Source organism: Anser anser, assembly GCF_964211835.1.
Source record: "Anser anser genome assembly, chromosome: 1".
Taxonomy (NCBI): domain Eukaryota; kingdom Metazoa; phylum Chordata; class Aves; order Anseriformes; family Anatidae; genus Anser; species Anser anser.
Genome location: NC_139720.1, coordinates 107274955 through 107294524, shown reverse-complemented (window position 1 = coordinate 107294524; position 19570 = coordinate 107274955). Strand labels below are relative to the sequence as shown.

The 19570-nt window shown below is 34.5% G+C and overlaps 1 long non-coding RNA gene across 1 annotated transcript in view; it reads right to left on the bottom strand.

The window, feature by feature from the left end:
- Positions 1–585: 585 nt before the first annotated feature.
- LOC310886077 overlaps positions 586–19570 on the bottom strand; it is a 36075-nt gene continuing 17090 nt past the window's right edge. Inside the window, exons 2-3 of the long non-coding RNA XR_014575164.1 lie at positions 16999–17089; positions 586–2021 (exon numbers count right to left, since the gene is read on the bottom strand). This is a non-coding gene — a long non-coding RNA (uncharacterized lncRNA). The remainder of the gene's footprint in view (positions 2022–16998; positions 17090–19570) is intronic.

Genomic DNA, 19570 nt, shown 5'->3' with positions numbered 1-19570 from the left:
AACATAAAACAGACCTTCTGAAACTGAAGCAATATGTCAACTACTTTCAGCAAGTCAGTTATTCAATAAAATGTATGAAGGGGAACTTCAGTGTTTATCTTTTGATCTCATTAGAAAAAATTATATTGCTAATCTGAAAAAAAAATAAGGAAGAAGAAGAACAGACTTTATAGCAGTAAATAATAATAATAATTTAAAAAAAAAAGATTTTTTTTTCTTTGACAAAAAGATCACTCACTCCTGAGTTTTTCCCAGGGTAATTTGTTCCATCTACAATGTCTACAGTTAAGAGCTTTGCAGTTGAAACACTGCTCCTTGTAATAAGTAGTATTTTTATATGGTACTGTGCAAAGGAAATCTTTTCCCTTTGGGAAAGGCCCAAGGATTAGGTTCCATTGGAAGTAGTGAGATTACTGCCTCCTGAATATTACAAGCTAGGATGATATCTTAAGACTGCATGATAGCAGGCAGTATCTCAAGCAAAAAGAAAATTTTCATTAATTTTGCTATAAGTATTTATAGTTATTACTTTAAAATTAACTGCTTAATTCTTATTTGGTTGGAGAAGATGCAATTCTCCTTTGGTTGGAGAAGATGCACTTTTAGAACCTTTCCATAAGAAGCAGACAATTATTTTTATTTTTTTTTTTTTGCACAGTGGTGCAAAATATGTTGAGTTTCACTCACAAAATGAAACAAACCTCTGTCAAACTCCCACATTCTGACTACTGAATAATTGAATTATAAGAAAGGAAATGAGCTGAATGTAGAAGAGCAAAACAGTTCTTAACTGTTTAGATCAATTTTTATTGTTTACCACATCCACTGAAAAAGGTTTTATTGGAAAAAAAATCAGGAACACAATTTGCTCACAGAAATATAATGAGTAACCTAGGCAAAATCAATCTTACTTTTCACCTTTCACACTTCTTCACAACAACAACAACAACAAACACTCTTGATGATTCTTCTGCTTTTAAGGTAAATTTATGAAAGGCCACACTGTGGAAAACAGTGACCACCATGCAGTTTCTCAACATTCCTGGATCTGCTACAATATTAATTTGCACATTGATCTGTGTGTGCAATTAATGTCCCTTGATATGCCATGTAGTTAATGAGATTTTGTTATTTGCTTTTTACTTTAGATCCAATTTTTCAAATATCTCTCTGTACCTCATTAAATATATGTTTAACAGAACAACAAGAATGTATGTCTGGACTCAATGAAAAATCATCACAGGCTATAATTCTCTCAGCTTAGGCACACCAGCATGGCTCAAGATTTAAAAGAAAGAATGTAAGGGTGTAATGATAAGAGAAGAGATATATCTTAAAAGTAAAATTAAAATAAAATAAATAACAAAATAAAAATAAAATCAATTATACCAAGGTAGTTGTCAAAAAAGAATGGCTCAAACAAGATATTCCAAATATACCTGAGCTCTGATTGCATGAAGTCTGGGATCAATGCTGAAATTTGAAATCTTAAACTGTGCTAGCTTACAGTGGCCACCTCTATGTAAATCTACTTTATTGGGTTTACATGGCAAAAGCTTGGTAGCATGGGGGCTGCAGGGATGGCCTCTGTGAGCAGAGCCCAGCAGCTGCCCCATGTGAGATCAGAGCCAACTCCAGCCAGCTCCAAAAGGGAACTGCTGCTGGCCAGAGCCGAGCCAGTAAGCAATACTGGTTGGCCTCTGGGAGAGCATAGTACTCCATAGAGCATAGAAAGGAAAAACAAACAAACAAACAAACACAACAACATCAAACACCACACCCTGTACAACAGCAGCTAGGAGAGAGGAGTGAGAACCAGCCCTGCAGCCCCCAAGGTCAGTGCAGCAGGAAGGCAGGAGGTCCTCCAGGCACGGAGCAGCAGTTCCTCTGCGGCCTCTGGGGAGGCCCCTGGCGGAGCAGGCTGTCCCCCTGCAGCCCATGGATCCCACATGGAGCAGATCTCCACGCTGCAGCCCGTGGAGGAGCCCCCAGTGGAGCAGATGGATGTGGCCTGGAGGAGGCTGCAGCCCATGGAGGAGGAGGGAGCGAGAGATAAGTTGTGGTAGAGTTCAGCTGACCAGGAGGGTAAAACCACCACAATGTCCAACTAGGAAGCTGCATTCTCATAGTAAAATAAAAGTCACTCTCTCTCTCCACGCCGCCCCCCCCCCCCCCCCCCCCCCCCATTTTAAGCTCTTGTTGAAAAGTAGTTATTTAGCCAGAATTCCTAATTAGACATTGTTTCCTAAATATTGTCTCTTTCATAGTATATTAGTAAATAGATTATAAATGCATTATTCGTTTAACATTTATGATTTTATTTTATTTGGTTTAAAAAAATGAAATATTCTATTACTAGACCATTTATACAGAACATCTCACAAAGGTCTTGAAAGAACTTTAAAAAGTTATTACTATATATTGTTATACATACCAATTATGCAAGCTGTTATAATTGTGTATTTGCTTGCTGCTTTTTTAATTTATACAGTATTTTTTAAGATATGTAAGTAATAAAATCTGAAAATGACCTTTGTGTGCATCATTATAAGGATATATTTCTCACGTTCTCATCTTTCTGTTGCAGCTGCATTACATAGTATATCAAAGCTTTGCAATCATGTTCTTTCTTCTCTTTCTAGGTGAAAAGTTTTGAATATCTTTATTGTTCTCATTATGAAATACATTGCAAAAAAAGTCAATGTCTGGTGTAAAACCCACATCTGACTTGGATCAAACATATTTCAAATATGGTTGGTTCTTACTTTCTTTTTGAGCAATAACTAAACAATGAATTTCACTAAACTTGCAAATGTTAATTTTATAGGAATTAAAGATAGAATAATTAGTTGATCTTGCTCCACGACTAAGAGAATAATATAAAAATAATATTTTCCCTCAGTTATGTCAAAGGAATTATTCAATCCAGCTGAAGGTCTAGGACTATTTTATCATGCTAACCGGTTCCTTTCTGTGAAGTTATTTATGCTGGAAAACAGTAATGATTAAATTACTTGATTAAATTTAAAATAGAGAAAATTTAGAAGGGAGATTAAAGTAGGTTAAGGTCCTAAAACTAGGATTTTCAGATGGTAAAGAAATGACTCTCAGAATAACTCTTGGTTCATTATCACCATCCCTTGCCTCAGTGAAGAGCTATTAGCACAAGATGATTAAGACAGATTCTTTAACAGCCTGTTGATACAAAGCTGCTAATTTACATGGTTACATGATATACAATTTCAATGTATTACAAAGTTATATTCTTAGGTGTACACATTGCTTCCTGAGAAAAGGAGAACGTATTTCTCCAGTAGGTTAATATTTTGCTAAAAGTTTAGTTAAAGTAAATGAGAACAAGTTAGATGCTACAAGAGCTGCGGGTCCAAAGAAGCCAGTAAGGCAGGGGAAGAATATAAAAAATCTTTTCTTGTGCAAGTTAATTTACCACCACAATTCCTGATTTATTTTTTTTTTGGGGGGGGGGCGGATGACAGACAACACACAAGAGAGAAAAATGAATAAAAACTGTGGACACCAAAAATGGAATCAGAGTAATTGGAGTATAGAAGTTTTCCTAATGTCTATTAAAAGATCGGTTTCCTTTAACTGCAACCCAGATGCCTTAGACATACAAAAGGGCTGAGTCTGCTACCATCTGGGTTATCAGCTGTCTACACTCTGTGAGAGAAAAATATATGTGTATATATATTTATTTATCATATATTTCCCTTTTCTGTTTGTTGTGTCTGCTGTCCGTGACCAAATTTTTGCAAGTGGGATTCTGGTGCACATTTCCTCCACTGGAAGACTTTTCCAGAATGTCTGGAAATCACAGGATTCTTCCTGCCTAAATGCACATACCTTCATGAGAGTAGGTTAGGTGGGCATGCAAATGTTAGAGGTGTTCCAAGCTGTAGCTGAGAAATCTCAAGTAAATTGCATAGTCCTAAATAAGTTGTTTTAATGGTTAACAGTAAAATAAATTTTAATAGCCTGAACTTTAAGAAGCTTTAGCTTCCAGCATTTTATTTATTTATTTTATTTTATTTTGCTTTTGTCTGAAACATTAAAGGGCCCTCTAGTATCAGATATTTTTCTGTTGCTACAGGCAGTTTTAGACTATGATCAAGCACTGTTGAATTTTGAAGGAGTTGAAACAGTTCAGCCCTTGAAGTCTCTCTACATGAAGAGAGGTTTCTAAATCTTATATCATTTTGTTGTCTTGATATTCCATTTTTATTTTCCTTGTATGTAAAAAAAGTTGAATATATTCATATCATAGCCACACAGATTATGTCACTTCCCATATCTAGCTAATATTTGCTTGTAAATCCACTTGTAGAGAGCCCATTTAGTGCATGGCAGAGAAACTTCTCAATTCTAATATGTATAGCCAAATATATAGCATGACTTCTCTCCACCATTATTGTACTGAGAATTTTTTTTTTCTTCCTGGAATTGTTCTTAAAAATTGAATATTTAACCTAATTTCACAAGTGAAACATTTTGCATAAGTAATCACAATCATCAATATTTGCAATTCTCATGATTGATCTTAAGATAAAATATATTCCTCAATGATAAGAGTAAAGATATTTGCAAAAAAAGAAAGAAATAAAACTTCAGTTTTCTTCCAAATAGTTTATTGGACTCATACCTCACACCTTCAAACTAACCCTATTAGAAGTAAATGCAGGATCACACTTGGGGAAAAAAAATATATATATATTAATCTCTACTTAAGTTATATTTTGAAACTTATCTATATTATCCTATTCAAAGTATACAGAAATAACAGCTAAGTATTTTGCACAAATCTAATACCTATAACAAGTGTTCTAAACAAATTATAAATGCTTTGAAAATAATAAAACATACTTTATTTTATAAAATATTTTACTTGCTTATTTTAAAAAGTTCATTCTACAATATGCTCTAGGAATTGAATAATTATATATGTGCAGTTGTAATCAATATTTCAGTGTCTCATTTAGCACCTCTAAAATATTTTTGGTGCTTTTTCATTCATCTTTAACCCAAATCTATCTGCTATATTAATTATAGGTTTGCTTTGGTTTTAGGATGTATTTATTGAATTCCTTAATACTATTAGCACATTGGCTTTCGTCTCACTTAGCAGGCTAGCCTATTCCATCCAGTTAACAGCACTGCTGTTGAAGCAACAGCCCGTGAAAGGTGGCTGAATGTAATAGAATGAGGTGGTGTGCTCCTCCTGACCTCCTCAGCTAAAAGCCCATTATGAAAAGTGCAAGGGCTAAACAGCTCTGACACCTGAGTATCAAGTTAAATAGTTCCAAAGGAAAACAGCTTTACACACATTTAAGTTCCCTACCAATGGATGGTTTCAGTTCCTAAGTGAAACCAGAGTGGAGGCAGGGGATGAAGAGGGCATCTTGATCAAATGAGCACAGAGTTGTAGGAAATATATAAAGTACATTATAGGAATTTCACTGCTGAAGTTGTGCTCTTTACAAAGCAGTCGTGCAATTAGATTACAAACTGACTTAGCCGGGACCTAAAGTTTTGTACCATGTTTTTCCTCCAGATTCATAAAAGGTTTATGTTTAAAAAAAAATGGGGCAGTGTATACTTAGCTTTTCCTTAACATCTGGAAAAACTTTAAAATGTTGATGGTGAAGAAACCAGGTGGGAGAAAATTCAACATTGTATGAGATTTTCTTCACTTATCCCATTAAAAAGAGGGGAAAAAAAACATGATTAAATAGTAACTGTCCAAAGTTGTAGAGTGCCTAACTACAGAATCAGTCAAAAATGTTTCAAAAAGTAGTTAACTTCTGAAGTTGAAGAAAATGAGGAGCTTATTTTTTTGTTATTGTTTAAACCACTCCTGTGAACCACAGTGACTTTGCATCGTTAAAATATTGTCAAATGACAAAGATGATAAAACACCTGGCAAATCCTGTTAGCATCCAGAGATAGAGAAGTTCAAATCCTGTTAGTATCCAGAGACAGAGAAATTAGGCATACATTTCTGTAGAAGATTTGTCATGATTCCGACATTGCCTGCTGTTCAGGCTTTTTGTATCCTTACTCAGAGATCCTTCATTTTCCCTGGGAACTGAATGGGAAAACTAATCTCATTTGTTTCAGAACTGCACTCTAAGACATCTAAAAACTAGTAATGCAGAATCTGATACAAGTGAATTCTGTCTGTGTATGACGTAGGGTAGTTGTAGATCTGATTTGAATAACTGCACTGGTGCAGTACTGTGTCTGAGCTAATGAGCACTCCCAAGAGAATGTAAGTAAAGATGCATTAAATACATGTCCATAATGAAGCCTATTTTAGGGCAAATTGGCATTGTCAAAAGGCTAAGGAAATCTTGTCATCATTCTTCATGAATATGAGCAATCATTTTAATCACATTTTTCTCTACAACTTTGTTAACACATGAATGAATGGCAAAATAGATTTAGCTTTGTTATGTAGATGTAATATTAAAAGTAACAACTGAAGTATTACATTAATGCCCAGCCAAGTTTAATAGGGCAAGAACACATAAAAAACAACCATAATTCAATATTTTGGTTCTAGAACAACTTTTGTCCTTTCTTTAAGAATATGCCAAGCAGCATTTTAAAGAAAAAGTGAGGAAAACCTCTATGCTGACTCGTGTTAACACTCAGGAAATCCAGATATTTTACAAGAAGAATTGGTAGAATTCAGAATCGGATGTAGACTTAAAAAAAAAACAAGTGACTCAAAGTTGAACTTTAGATTATAGACATGAATTAGAGAGGGTGAAAGAAAAATCTGGAGAGTAGAAACAGCTGGAAAAACACTGGGAACTGAATTTTTTACATCTTACACTGCAGTTTTTGCTTGAATAAACGTGTTTCAAAAAGTTGAACAAAGGTTGTATATTTTCCTCTTTACTCAAGTTTAAAAATCTTTCTTTTAAGATCAATAAACCAATACATTCAGGAAAAGTTTTTTCTCATGCAAACAGATGAAAATTAGTGTCTCTTGTATCAGATGTGATTACTATAGTGTAAGTTGTAACACTGCATTTGCAGCTGTGTCTCTGCAAACCTTACACTTTATTATATGCCACTGTGTACACTTGTGTGTAGGGATGTGTATTACTTTAAATATGCTTTGGGTCAGGAGACTTTCCAAAAATCCAAGAGGAAGCAAACCTCACTTGTAGTTATCCATTGCAATTTTTAGCTTCCCACACTAGCAATCTCTAAATGCCATGACACTTCTGAAGGGAAACTACAGACCAAAGGCAACGGACTGCAAGTTGGAAGACTATCTGCAGTATTCCTATCATGCAGTAAATCTCCAGTGTAACCACATTTTATGGACATGGAGTCCAATGACAAGATCATTTACTTTAATTGAACTCCTGGGACCATGTTCAAGCACTCATTTGCAGACACTGCTTTCAAGCAGAGACTGGGGGCATGAAACAATATCCTTATAACTTTTCAGAGCTGCAAAATTCTGCATGAGCAAAGGCTTTTTTTTTTTTTTTTTGTACCACAACATTGAGTGATGTCAGAAAATAATCTATTCTTATTGGAGAAAGAACGACTAACTCCTTTGGAAAGACAGCAATCACAAGGGTCAGCTGTGAATCAAAGAGGACTACCCAGGTAAGTACAGTCATAGAAGAAATCACTAATTTACCTTACCTACCATCATGCAGGACTACCCAGGTAAGTACAGTCATAGAAGAAATCACTAATTTACCTTACCTACCATCATGCTAGAATATCCTATTATTTGCCACTGAATTCCAGGAACATGGGATGTCTATTTGAACAGGGGTAACTGTATATGACCACCCTTTGCTAAGAATGTCTATTTATATTAACAGAGAATATTTTGGTGTTGCAACTGTGGCGTGCTGCCAGGAATCATTCAGAAACACCTGACTGCAGTAGTGCTAGATTCCATGAAGCACAAGTTTAAGAAATTTGGTCCTATATGTGTTGTGGTTAGGGCAGGTATGTTCTTCACAGAGCTGTTGATGTTACTGAAAGCAGTAAAAATCATGACTTCCTTTACTTCAGATGTTCCACATCAGGCTATTAATAACAAAGCCTTTTGCAACATCACAAATTCTTTCACAGATTAGAAACGCTTCACATTTTTATTATTGCTGTAATTACAACCCTTTAGAGAGTGTTTCTTTCACTCCCAGCTTTTTTGAAACCTGCTTTGAACGTTAGCCTAAGCTGCCAGTAAAATATGGTAAAAAATTTTGTTACCCTCTAGATTCCCTAAAGGCACATTTTCTGAAACTAGGAACTTGTGAAAATGCCTCAGTATTGCAGGGTTTTTCAGTCATTTCACATTTAGATGTGAAATTCGTGGATGTCAGATCTTTACTTATGTTTGTTAATAAGTTTTAATATTGAAAGTATGTTACCATTAAACAACATGGAATAAAAATGTGAAAGTATATTAGTATATTCTGTAGTTTTCAAAATTAAAACTAACAAAAAGGATTCTTCCTACCACTTCAGCATCCTGTTTTTAATCTCTTGGATCTCATGTATTATTTCAGAGAAGTCCCCTTTGTCTGTAATATGGGAAAACAAAACAAAACATATCACCAGAAAATAACACTCTGTTTTTACTTAACTTCCCTGTTAAAGAGCATTTCTACATTTATCCTGTTACAACATAGCTGACATCACATCCAACCTTGTTTCAAAAGCAGGTCTTTTCCCCTTCTTTACTTTTTGACCAATGTTTTTATTGTACTTCTTAATTACTCTTCTCCTAGATCCAGGCCTTTGTTTCTGTTACAATAGTCTCAATATAAACAAGTAAAAATTTGTGTCATATGAAAAACAGAGAGCAATCTACTTACTGTATAATGATTTTTTTTCCATATTAAAATAATGTATATATATATATATATAAAATAGATGTTAAAATTCAGAAATGGCATTAAACACTCTTCAATCCCCTGTACATGTTCTTATTTTTATAGGATATAATCTCACACACAAACAGGGAAAAGCACAATCTGTTAAATAAATTCCTGACAATGCTATATGAGACAGTGTGCTCCGTAAGACAACTTGAAGACGACTTTTAAATAACTACATTCATCCTTGATTTAATTATTACATTTGAGAACATTAGTGAATATCTTTTTAGAGGAGACAGCAATCTAGAAGCACAACTGTCTTCTCTCAAAGTTCCTTGAACAATTAAACAGTTTTAATGTCTTTTCAACACTGAAAGGAAAGGAAAATAAAATTTCTCCTGTTTCTTTAAACTCATCATAGCCCCTTCTGGAGCCACAGACATGACTGAAAACTTATTTCAAGAAAATGAGATTTTCATAGTTTATGGGTTTAAAAGAGATAAGCATTTTAGACTAACACGCAAGACATTATTTTCTACAGAAACATTTTGGAGTACAAATTATGATTTTGAGTCTCAGAGGTTCAAAAGTCCAGGTCTAAATTGGCTAAATTAAACTTAGTGCTGAAATTTGCTATCACAATTTTAAATCCAAGAGCACAGATTGGTTTTACCTATCCAGATATGTGCCAGCAAACATGTCAGCAGGAATCAAAAGTTTTGGAACAAGTTTCTTGCTTCCCTTGGGCTACGACTGACACACATACTGCTACTCATGTATCTTCAGAGTTGTTTTTTAAGACAGAAAACTCTAATGTAGTCAAGGAATAGTCTTTAGAAAGACTCCAGGAGCATAATCCATGTGTTTAATGAAAATTGTCTTTTCAGTCTGGGAAAGGTGCACAGAAACCTGATTTTTTTTTTTTTTTGGCTTTCTCCCCCTGGGAGAAAAGATCCACTCTCCTTAGGGGAGCTATTTAATTTTTGTATTCATCGAGATCCATACTAATCTTGTTATACATCATTAAAATTCAAACACTGGTGCTTAAATATAAGAATGATTTAATAACTATTAGAGCCTTTTCATAAAATGATACTTGATGATACCTGAAGTTTAGAATTTCTGTTGAGATTTGTGAAGGAAAGTGAGAAACAAAACCCAAATTTACTAGATGGCTTTTGTGTAAAATTTCATTGTTAGAAAATGATCTAAACAATGGAAATTAAGAAAGGTCCTCAAACTTCTTTAGACTTATGTCTTCTTGCTTATGGTTCTTGCTTCTGATGACTGAAGTAAGTTTTCTGTTTTTAATTCTCCACTCCACAGAAAATAATACTATTAATCTAAATTAATTTATTCCCAACTCAGTGTTTATTAGTAAAAGCTACATTTTTCAAAATGCTTTTGGTTTAATAACTTTGTATTTTATAAACTATAGCTTCAAGAACCCATTTGCATTTACAAATAATGAACAAGAGTTTTTATTTATTTATTTATAATTATTTTTAGTTCTTCAGCAGAACTTTGTCTCACTTGCCTGGAAGGTGAACAAACTAGTTTAAGGATGTAAAGTCCTCAAAGCTCTACACAAGCATTTTGGTGGTTTACTGGCTGAAATATATTATGCAAATACCCCCGATAGTATATACTTGCTACAAGTGAAGTCTTTATTTTTCTTTCCTGTTTTGAAATTCACTTTAAATATAACAATTGAACGTCTACCCTTATTTCCTAGACTATCATTTTCCAAAGGGAAATAAATTCTAGGCATTACTGGACAATGAATTAACTGTGAATAATATTTATTTTTCTCCCCCCAGGGCTGTGTACCCCACAGGGACGTCTTGGGGCTGTCAGCCCCTTCCCCCTGGGGCACTCACAGATCTGAGGCTCAGCCAGGCGGGACAATGGGCCACTGGGTGCCGGGGAAACCCAGCTCAGCCCCGCACAGGCCTGCGGCAGTCTGTCTGTCCCGGGGGCCTGGCACAGGCAGGGCTGTACACAGCCTGTGGCCTTTGATGACCACCAATGGCAGAAAGATGTATTTACCTAACTGTAAAATTTTAGTCTTGTGTTAAATAAAATTATGTGACAGCAGGTCATGTAAGACTTTCTTAATAAATTGCACAGAATCTATGAGAAAGATTAAAATTCAGTATACAAGCACATAAAGGTGTATTTTCAGTATTAGATTCAGCACAATAATAATTTGAAAATAGAACTCACTGAGTAATGGAGCTATATGGAGGCAGTGGTGTTAAAGCATTTTTTGATCCACAGCTTCTATTTAGCCACTGACTGAAACCTGGATAACACTTCTCCAGTCATCTAGTTTCAGAACAGTTTCATTGATCTCTGCCTCTCCTGTCTCCCAAAACAAATTTTCTTGTTGTGGACTGTGACAGATGGTAAAAGTATTCATTTCATCATTGATTGTGACACTCACAAAGTGCTGTGTGAATATTTTACAGAGTAACCTATTCAAAACAGTGAGATTAAACAGCAGAGAAGAAAGCCACCTATTTGTCTTGGAGCCCTCTGAACAGAGGGGAGATTTTGCCTTCACTGTGCAAGGTATATAAAAGCTTCTGGACATGCGAGTCAGCTGGGATGAGAAAGGCATAGCTTCCAGGAAACTTGCAGACAGAGAGAAGTGGAAGAGATGTGAGAAACATAGAAAACACCTATACAGCTGAGTCTTAAAGGAAATGGGGGGGGAGGGGCAACCCTTTTCATGAAAAAAATAAAGCACTGTGTAGAGCTTGATCTCATCCAGTATTCTAATCCAACCTCCTAGATCAGGAAAAAAGAAGAAATAGTTGTTTACAACTCTTTTTTTTTTTTTTTTTTTTTTTTTTAACTGTTTCACCAAGCAGACCAGATCATTCCATGTCTCAAAAGTCATCCTAGTTTAACTTGTATTTTAAGGAAAATCAGGTTAGGTATTAAAAGCTCTTCTGGTGTTTGAGTGTTTATTTAAGGAAATGGTAAAGATATACCCACATCAAAACTTCCGGCCAATTGCAGTCCTACCACACATTTCACAACAGCTCCTATAGTTACCTTTGTCCTTCTTACACAGTACCTTCCTTTCCTCTGCCTTGCCTTCTCTCTGCACTATTATTTCCTCTATATGCCTTGCTCTGATAGTTAGAAATAGCTTACAAGTATTTGCAGTGCTTGGAAGTCATGCCCAGCAGCATACTTCTCCTAAAAATATTTAAGATACTCCAAGTGTTATTTTTCAACAAGTTATTTTCCTTAACTCGGAAATTCTTTCACGATGGTACATTATTTTTAAATAGTTGAGTTTGTCTGTTTATGGAGTCTCATTTAAAATAGCTTCCCCTTATGCAAATAAGTTATGTGATGTTGATCTTATAATTTAAACCTCAATATTTTTTCCCTAAATATATTTATATTTTCTACCTAAATGTACTGCACATTACCTACAACAAGATGTTTTTAAGAACTATAAGATTACTATTTATGCTTCAGATGACTTGTAAAATCAAAGAAGTAACATAAGATTAAAAACTTTTTTTTTTGAGAATTGATTAGACAGATTCTGGTTTTATATTTGTTATTGTCTATTTCTGTTACCATCAAGAACATATTCAAATTTACATTCCTGTTACCTATACATTAATAGGTATGCCAAATAGGAATGACAAACTGGAATCCTAGTCCTTCAATCTGTTTACTGTGTTTCATAAGACCAACATTTACAAGTGAAAATAAATAAAGGAACAAGGTGGGAGTTTTTCTATTCTGTGTCCCACAATTCTGCTTAGTATAACACACTAAAAGACTGGCACAGCTGGAGTATCTGTGCTGTCTCACTGTTCTGTAATCATATTCTATTTAAGAGGTAGTTGAAAGGTTTTGTTTGTTTCTTGAACCTTTGGCATCATCTGGCAGATTAATGCTGAAAACAAATGAACAAACAAAACAAAAAACATTTCCCTCATCTGTTAGGTGGTTTAGGAAAATATGTTCTGATTCCTCAGGGCAAAATTTGTCACTGCAGAGACCATTCCTATGTTCCTAAGGCAGGTCATTACAGGACTTGTGTATCAATGATTCTTGAATTGCTTAAGCTCAACATAGCTTAGGAGCAATTCAGTTTTAACTGCTTTAGAGACAGGTAAGACACTCATTTCCTGTTTTCAAACTGTGAAAGTTTGAACTTTTCACAACTGATTCATAATGACTAAAATGAAAGAGTATGGAACTGTATTATAATACATCAACAATACAGTTCATGCTTGCTTTTCTAAGAAAAAAGTTATCTGTCAGATTGTCTTTTTCCTGCCTCCAGAATATCAGAAAAATATGTCTAATGACTGGAAAAAAAGTTTTTGGACCCACTCTCCACATACCTAGATAATGCTTATAACAATTTTGGGCAGGCTACCTGACGTCTTAGATCCATGATGGCTACATGCTTATACTCTTCTGTAAGGTCCCAGGATGACATAGTACCACACAGAAATAAAGCAAGGGACAAGTCCCTGCAATTTTATTAGCATTATTGACATTGAAATCATAAGCCTGAACATTTCTGTCACTGACATTGTAAACTTAAGCAGTTCTTACTTTCCTGGTTGTTTATGTATGTGTTTGTGTCTTACTAGCGCTAGTAACGACAAATCCCATTTTAAGCTAGCAAAGTGATCCATCTTATTTACATATATAAAGTCATCTTTTGCAAATTAAGTCATACAGGAATTCCATCCCTCTTATGGCAGCAGGAAGGCTTTTATCTGTCCAGTATTCAGTAATAAGTTGATGCCTTTTTTTTTTTTTTACTATTATTTATTCTAAATTAGATCAATAATGGCATGGCAGTGGCCTTCTGCAGTCATGCTGTTTGACTGAGAAGTACTGTGGAAGGTGGAAGAAAATGACTTTTTAAAACTCTGCCTTGAGGAACTGGAACGGGATGTGTGAATATATGATCAGAAGATACTAATATGTCTTTCTTAGCTACATTGAAACTTTGGGGCTTTTCTCCTGGTAAGTTCTTCACACCATACCTTCTGTAGTTCATCACATCTCACTTTGCAGTGTAGAGATACCATGCATCAAAAAGGAACAGTGGGACTTTCCCAAGTTTTCATTTCTAGAAATGCATAATATACAGGTGATACAACGTGAGGTGCCAGCGTCTGTGATATCTTGCCTGCATATCCATGCTCATGGATTTACTAGTGGCCACCTTTTAGAATAGGCACCCTTATGTATTTCAGGTTCAAATAATTTTGAAATGCTTGCTCTTTACAATACCACATATCAGTTTGAATAAAAATCATGCACTGTTTTGCCTTGTGTAGAAATTGCACCTCAAATCCAGAAGGATTCATTCCCCATTATATTTCTACACCTAGTTTCTTGGTAGTTTCTTGGCAGCATGGACATGTAGCAATACTTCTGAGCCTGGGAGATTTGTGATGACAAATTTTTTTAGAAACGGCAGCTCATTAATACAATACAGATCTTCAAACAAACATCTATGGCTATTCATCATGAATACACAAGTGCCTGAGATTACCTGTGAAGATCAAGGAAACATTTTTGACTCATTGAGCCATAATAAAGCATCACCACACATGCATCTTGTGCCAGTGTATTAGGAGATTAGGAGAAGCGTCATACTAATTCTGTGGACCTATTCAGACGTACACAGTGCTGGATTCCATAATCTTATAACCAGGATGGCAATTGTGTTCAGAAAAGGCCTACCACAAAGAAATTTGAGCTATGTATAGTGAAACAACAAACCTATTTATGGTTACACCAAACAACATGAAAAACTGTGGTTAAAATAGTAGATGGAAAAGTATTGCACCCTCAATCCATAAATCTATTCTTTTCACCATTTATTTTGTTTGGAAAAACATAGTTTTAAATTTTGAACTGTTTGATTTTTTTTTGGTTGTTGTTCTTTAAAATATAGAATGTGTGTATCTACGATTACTTATAATAGAAAGCATGCACTTCTGGATACTTGATATGTAGCCTGATATAAATACTCAAGACTACCTTTCAACATTTATATGACTATTTCATTTTCTCTGTCAGGGCGTGTAGTGATATGACAAAGGGAAATGTCTTTAAACTAAAAAAAAAATGTAGATTTAGATTAGACATTGCAAAGAAGTTCTTTACTATGAGGGTGGTGACGTACTGAAACACATTTGCCCAGAGAAGCTGTGGATGCTCCATTCCTGGAAGTGGTCAAGGCCAGGCTGGATGGGGCTTTGAGCAACCTGGTCTGGTGGGAGGTGTCCCTGTCCATGGCAGAGAGGTTGGAACTGGCTGATCTTTAAGGTCCCTTCCAACCCAAACCATGTGACAGTTCTATAATTCTATCACAATGAAGACCTGCATAAATGACCTAAGGGTTGTTCCCCGCCTCCCTTTTTATTTTTACTACTTACTTTTACTTACTTCTATACAGTTTATAGAAGTCAATAACAGATTTTGAAATAGAAAGAACACAGTCCTAAACCACAATTATTCCCTGATGAGGAAAAAAATGCATGACTGAAAAATCTAAGCTTATGGAAGTATCAATAAATTTACATGGTTCTGCAGTTTCCAAGAGTACAAAAATCTTATCCTTTAACACATTCTTTTCTTTTTTTTTTCCCCCATAAATCTTTCTTCAATCCACATAGAGTTGCAAGATTGAGACTCCATATTTATATGATAGACCTGTCTGCTTTCAATGGGATGGAAGAGTCATAATATTCTAGAGCCTCATCTAAGAAAATCTAACATGTGATTATAACTTAAAGTTCTTTATACAGAGAACTTCTGTGGAAAAGGATGGTAGAGAGACAAGTATGTCAGCTGAAGTCAACAAGACTACTGAGAAGACTAAATGTCTTGATAAATTCAGACCATAGCATTTTTTTAATGTAAGCCAACTATAGCAAAGAAATTTCCTTAAGGTACAACTATGTAGTGATCTGACTTATGCAATCTGCAACCTTATATTTTCTCTTGGTTGCCAAGCAGCCAGGAATAACTATAAAAATAAAAGCTTCAGGAAAAAAAAATATTAAATTAAGATAGAAGATCTTAAAAAGGTACTGGAAAGAGGCATACTACTATACATCTCCAGCCAATTTCACCTCCCACTTGGTTTAGTAGGGAATCAAAATCTGGAATTTTGTGAAATAAGGCTTAGGTATTTGAGAAAGGCATAATTTTTCCTCTTTTTCAATGCAATCATATATATGTTGTATATATATGTTGTATGGGAAAATAAAAATGCTTTCTTTTGTCTTGAATATGTCAACATGACAACATTAATCCCTCATTTTCAGCTATGTTTTTCTTCAAGACACCATCCCTGGCTGTTCCTACTTTCTTCTATTTGCTGTCAAAAAAAAATGTATGTTTTAGAACAGAAATAATTCTCATATTTTGAAATTTATTTTTAATTGCTTTAAATCTCGTCTTCAGTGTATACTCAAAGGGTTTCTTAATTTAGTTATCCTTTCTTTTAAATCCACATTCCAATGTGGAACAGCCCAGCAACTGACGCAACTGCTCTTGTTGAAACTACTGTGGTTGGATACAAGTGACACAGTTTGGAAAACCAGCATTTATGGAAAAAATAATAATCAAGTTTCTGACAGAAAAGGTGACTGGAATTGCTGTGCTACATTGAACAAGTAATAATTCAAATGTAGGTGGTAATGTATCACAGAGGGGTTTTGTTCATTTTGTGTTTATTTGCTACGAATTTATAATATATACACATCACAAACATACAGAAGAGCTCCAAACAGCAAGGTCCTAGTAGGTGCTTCTTGGTCATGGAATAAGCTAAGTTCTCCCATCAACAGCTCATATTATAAATTGAAAAAACAAAAGCGTACCAATACAATACTTCAGACAAACACAGGTGAGATGGACAAAAGTTCACTTTCAGCTAGTCTAGCCACACCAGAATTTACTACCTCCTCAGGTGTCAGAACGTATATATGAATATGGTCCATGCTAACCCAGTTACATCAGAGTGAGTCAAGTTGGAACATGTTATCACTAAAAGTACTGAAAGTGGAATTGGATCATTTTAACAGAAGTGAAATAGGAATGTCTATACCTGAAGGCTGAGAGGAGGGAAGGTAACTTTCAGCCAGAAGGTGCTGAGGAGTAGCTGAGAAGAGCAGTCTCTTTAATGGATTCAGCTGCACCTGGAAAAAAAAAAAAACAGATTGCAGCTATAATAAGGGAAATTTGATAAATTGAGACTCTTAAGTCCTATCTCAAAGTATTAACCAAAAAGCCAAACTACTTCATTTTATACACTATATTAAAACATGTTAATATATATAGGTTATAATAAGACCACCATTTTTCTAAATGAATAATTTTAAAGCAATTTGTTCCTCTGGATTTTTTAAAATTAGTTTAGTACAAGGTAAATTAGATGCAATGGCTGAGATTCATTCTTTCTGCTGTTTGCTTCTGTTTCTTCTAATAGTGCTCCTAGTCAAAAATAAAAAAAATCCATTTGAGATGAGAGGCTTTTCTTCCTTATTAACATGGGAACATTTATGTTCTAATTTCTTTTCCACCATCAAAAACTATTAAAACATCTACTGTACTTTATGCCAAAATAAAATAAAGTTGTAGATTTAAACATTTAAATAATGTTTTCACACAGAGTTGTGCTGAGCGTTTCAAAACAAAAACAAATCAGAGCCACCCGTATCCTGTGCCAAGACCATTTGAAAACAATCTGCCTTTATAAAAACAGGTTGGAAAACATCAAGAATAAAAAGCAATTACTTTAAGAAGCCAGTGAGAATTGGGTTTTGATGTCTACTGCTGAAATCTCTAGCAGTTAATAAGTCACATCACTTTGCTCCAGTCACTTTGCTTTATTGACATGACACATGACATACAATTGAATGGTCAAGTCAGAAAATTTGAACATGTATCTTATGGGAAAAGGCTGTTTAAATGTCTGTACAAAAACAAAAAAATGTATTTAGGAATTTAGGGACTGCCTTGGCAGTGTCAAGAGCTGGAGTGAGTATTCTTTACCATGCTATTGGAACAGTTTCAGTTTTTTTTTGTTGTTGTTCTCCTAAAAGTCATGTAGTTGGTATTCCACAGAACTGGATAAACACAGAGATGATAAAATACTTCTCTGCAAGCAGTAGGGGTGTCACCTCCTGAACAATATAGATGCATATTGCCAAAAGCTGAAAACGTCTTTAACTGCCTGTTCTTTCTTTTTTAATTTCACTCAACAGAAGGAAGATTAAAAAGATAAAGGCATTGGCAATAAGCAACATAGTAACTTTAGAGACTTACAAATGCAGCATAATGTCAAACTATTAAAGATCTCTGCAACAGAAAGCCAAAATAAACTTCCTGGAACCAAAGCTGTTTTGGAAATGGAGGACGCTATAGGTTGTGACAATAAGACTGTAATGAGAAATCCTGCATTTTCTTGGCAAGGTAGTTGCCATAAATCTGAGAAAACAATTCTTACATATGATTTTGATGAACACGTTTAGAAAATCTGTGCACACATAGTATGCCCAGAAGCTTCCAGATACTTTGCAGACCTATGAGGCAAGTAAGAACTTATTACTTCCCCCACCATACACACATAAAATAGCCCAAATCATATTTAGATTTTTCTTTAATTTCAGGTAATCCGTTCCAAAACTTCACATTTAAATTTATTCCATCTTTGATTCTGTTGATCACGTTAGCTGATCCTCTTTATTTATGATTTCATTGTGTTTTATAAAGAAGACAAGCATATGCTCAGAATTTGGGTATGAAATAACTAGGTCAGCATACAAATCATAAGAATAAAGCCATGTTTAGTTGCATATTTTGTGCTATAAAAATGGAGAACAGCCAAGTTTTCATAAAATTGCAGGTATGTTTTCCTGAATTACAAGTAAACATAAAAATTACAAATATTTGTTTAATGTTTTCTTATTATTTCTGTTAATGAAGAGGAAATATCAGTATCTCACATTCAAAAACTCAATATTCTGTCAAATAGTTACTTGCATATTATTTTCTATAATACAGAGTAGTTATGTTAATTTGGTACTTAAAAGTCCTATTACTACACCACATTCCAAAATACCTTGAGATGTTTTATTGAAATTATTGGTATAAAAATAACAAGTTTTGGAATTCAAAATTAAGTAATATTTCAGATTAAATTAAGAGATAAAGTAATGAATTTCTACATTTAAATATGAAAAATTGATTATTATTTTACAAGAATATGTCTTCAAAATAGGTTACTTATACATCCAATCTTTCCCCATTTTTGTGACTGGGGAATTGCCAAGTGAGAGAAAATAATTTGTCTCAAATGCAGAGAAAGTCATTTGAAGTCAAGTGTAATAACACTTTTCTCTTACAAATCCCTATTTGGTAAGAGTATACTCAATATTTCCATAGTTTCTCTTTCAGAACAGTGCAAGGAAAGACATCTATACAACCACAACATTAGCAATACATTATAGCACATAAACGTGTGTCTCAATTACAGGCTGATTGGGGCTTAGCAAACTTCAGATGACCTGCAGTTTTTAATTCAATTTATATCCTAAAACAGGAAATGGTGTCTATTCTGAAATAATTCCATTACTAGGAGTTCTTACAGGTTATGGTATTAAGCAATATCAGTACGT